Source organism: Tenrec ecaudatus, chromosome 14 (assembly GCF_050624435.1).
Source record: "Tenrec ecaudatus isolate mTenEca1 chromosome 14, mTenEca1.hap1, whole genome shotgun sequence".
NCBI lineage: Eukaryota > Metazoa > Chordata > Mammalia > Afrosoricida > Tenrecidae > Tenrec > Tenrec ecaudatus.
The window spans coordinates 52,032,984-52,036,956 of record NC_134543.1 but is presented as its reverse complement, the minus strand read 5'-3'; positions in this window follow the sequence as shown (position 1 = coordinate 52,036,956).

Below are 3,973 nucleotides of genomic sequence, written 5' to 3'. Positions count from 1 at the left end.
GTGTTTTTGCTGGCTTCCAGGAGGCAATTGGCTCTGCAGGTTTAACATATTCCTTTCAGAGGCCACTCTATGTCACGGAGTGAAGAAAAGTATTAATTAAGTAAAGTAGAATTTGGAAGGAGATCTGACTTCATAGTCAGTCATCATTTTTAACCTTGGTATTTTCATTATGCTTGGGAATCTTGCTTCTTGGACCACTCTGTCGTCTGATGGCTCGCTCCTCATGTTATTATTCCTAACCCCAAAGGATTTGGGCAGCTGGCTCAGATGAGCCCTGCTGGATTGCGTTCTTCTTCTGGAGAATGGGCTAAAACGGCTCTCCTCTTAGTGGTGCCTGGGGAGGAGGGGATGAATCAGATTGCAAGAAAAAATCCACAGAATGATGGGGTAGAGTTGGGAAAGAGTCACTTCTGAATTTAACTCTCTTACCCTGAAAAATACTTTTTTTTTTTTGGTTTGGAAGGAATAGGGACTGAGTATCTTCTGGAATTTCAGATCCTATTGGACAGACCCTCCTGCTATGGGCCAGTTCCTCTGGGAGTCCCTTCCTGTTCCAGCTCCCACTGACTGTACTTGTAACCAGTTCCTCTTGTTGACGCCTGCATTAGTCTGGGTACATTAGAGACACAAATCCACAGAAACTCATATGTATAAGAGAGGGTTTTATATAAAGGGTAAGTGCATCATGAAAACATCCTAATCCAGTGCTGCCCAAGCCCACAAGTCCAACATTAGCCTGACACCAGTCCACAAAGTCCTCCTCCATCTCGCAAAACACACGCAATGAGGCTGACTGCAGGAGGAAAGCCGAATCAGTGAACATGTAAGCATTTCAGTGCTGGCGGGGGTCTCCACACGGCTGCTCCAGCACCCAGGGCTGCATCGGGGTAGGTCCATGTGGCTTCTCCTTGGGGATGTCTTGCAGGAAGTAAGCCTTGCCAGGTGAAGCAGGGAACTGGCTAAGGCAGTTGCACCCTGGTCCGACCATCAAAAAGCAAGAGACTCGAGAACGAGACTGAGCCATTATCTTTCAGCTCTTCAATTAACCCCACATGTGTTTATCATCCAGGTTGGCACAATAAACATTAACAATCTTAACTTACCAGCCCAAAGCATGGTAGTAACACTTCCTGATATTATTAATCTTGGGAAAGCCTCACATTCTCTGCTGGGGTTCTTAGCTTTCTGCTCATCTATGCAAACAGTTCTCTGCACCACATCCCCTTTTGGTTGAAAGATAAAGAATGGCTTTATCAAATTATATTTGAGATACTTTTCAATTTGTGAACTTGAAAATATGTACTTTGGTATATATAATATATATATAGTGATCTCGGCATGTTTTCCTTTACTATTTCATAGCTGTGTATTTCCTGAACATGGGTTAGGAATTTCCTGGTGTCTTTGAGAGTTCCTAGAGAATATGTTGATAATATTTTTACTTTGTCTTCCATTGTGTCATCGCATGTCTGCCATTACCTAGAGACCTGGCTTTTGGAGTTTTACTTTAAATTTCTGGGCTACCATTTCTTCATCTATAGAGCTATAGTTGAAGAAATTAGATTTGATGGGTCCCTTAAAAATGGTAATTTAGTATCAAGTCACTTTTTGACTGTTCAAATAAAGCAAGAGACCCTAATCTCACCTCCATAATCTCCAGATGATGCCCCATCACCTATTTGACCCTGTATTACTTATGTTGAACAATAGGCTGTCCAATGTTTGGGCTGGAAGGTGCTGGGCTCCTACTTCACCAGCTTAAAAAATATATTTCATTGGTATAGCAACACATGTAATGCAACATTTGTTACCGTCTTGTTTTTCACACCTACATCTTCATAACCCCAACTGCTGCCCAGCCACCAACAATATTTGTTGTAATTCTCCTCTCATCCCAAGCGGAAGCTCATCACTTGACTGACTTCAGTTAGCACAGTGCTTTCATCCATGTCATAGCAGGATCAGGACTTGATTTCATTTGTGTGTCCATTCACTTGGTCATTTGAGTGGCTTCCCTCTGTGGCTTGTTTCCACCTCTAGGCCTTTGTTAATTGTTAAATGACACATTGCTGCTTGCTGAAGGGGACGCCAAGCATTTTCTGATGAAAATCAAAAGCTAAAGCTTTCAGTATAGACTATACTTCAATAGAAAGAAAATTCTTTTCATAACCATCTCAATAGGTAGCACCACGATAAGTAAAATATATTGAGGTGATCAAGGCGTTCATTTTATTGTCTAAAGCATATATTTAGGTTGTTTCCATCTTTAGGCAAATGTTGATAACACTGCGGTCAATACTGATGTGCGCGCACTGTGAGTTCTCCTGTTTCCGTTGTTTGGATTACTATTGTGAGGAGCCATTGCTTGTCTTCTACCCCTCCCCCATTTCCACCAGCAATGGGTACGGTTTCCATTTCTCTACCTCCTCACCAATATTTATGGCCTGACAATTTCTGATTTTATGCCTCTTGAAAGTATTTGGTGATACTAATTTTTTGTTAGACTTTCACTGCTCAGTTGTAAAAGTAAAATGTAAAAATAAATGAACAAAAACCACTTGTATGCTATGCTTGGGCACATTGTTGGCAGTCACTTTATAACTTAGCTAATTGTTGGTAACCCTCTCCTAGGTACACTACCTTTCTCCAGGGACCGGTCTCTCCCGAGAACATGTCTATAGTATTTCAGACGAAGTCTTACCATGTTCGCTTCTAAGGAGCATCCGAGCTCTACTTCTCCTAAGAGGAGACTGGACTTCTTCTCACTACCCAGAGTTGGTCTTTTTCCTTATCACTGTTGCCTGAATAAAAGTCTCGATCCAAATAGTCTCCATGGTTCTATTCCGATTAAACCTCTGAGTTTAATCTGGGCCAGGAGCTAGTACTGATTATGACAGTATCCCCAAATGCACATTCCTTATTCAAACTATCCCCAAATGCAAATTCCTTTTTAATTCCAAACAACCTAGTTTCCTTCTCCCACCTATCATCTTTTCCACTGAACAAATTATAATTAAATACTAGGTACTAAGAATAAAAAGATTTTAAAATGAAAGACTCTTGGCAGGTCAACATCTAGTTGGCAAGAGATCTGAAACAAACAGTTGCAATACATTGTGAAAATGAAACAAATTGCTCTCAAACACAGACAAAAGACACCCTACCTCAGCGGTTCTCAACCTGTGGGTCGCAACCCCTTTTGGGGTCAAACAACCCTTTCACAGGGGTCGCATGGTTCATAACAGTAGTAAAATGACAGTTAAGAACTAGCAACGAAAATAATTTGATGGTTGGGGGGTCACCACAGCATGCGGAACTGTATTCAAGGGTCAGGACATTAGGAAGGTGGAGAACCGCTGCTCTTACTCGAAGGACTGATGGTAGCGGTATTATTGTTTCCAGGTATCACAAAGTCAGTTCTGACTCACAGTGACTCTGCGCACAATAGATTAAAACACTGCCGGGTCCTGCGCCATCCTCATAAATTTTGTTATTTGAGCTCAGTATTGTAGTCATGTTGCTGATCTGTTTCCTTGAGGATAGTGGTGTGGGAAGTGGTAATTCTAGGATACCTTGAGCTGATCCTTAAAATATAAACAGAAGCTTACCGCTGAAAAGGATAAGGCAGGAAAATCTAAGCAGAGTGATCAAGACAGTTGAGAAAGGTGGATTGTATTGATGTGACAGTAGCACCAAAGAGATAAAGTTAAAAAGGTAAATGAGGAGGACCTCATATGCCAGGCAAAGAGTTTGGGCTGTATTGCTTTGTAACTGGATCTGGAAGTGGTGCATTATCAACTGGAGCTTGAAGTAGTGCAGTGTCAGTCAGATTCTATTATATGGGACAGCACCAGAGAAACCCTAATGCAATAGATTAGGCAAGAAATGATTAGTGCTCAAACTAAGCCAGTATCAGTGGAGATGTGCTAGAGGGGCCGATCTGAAAAGTGTTGATGAGTTTTAGATTAAGTTA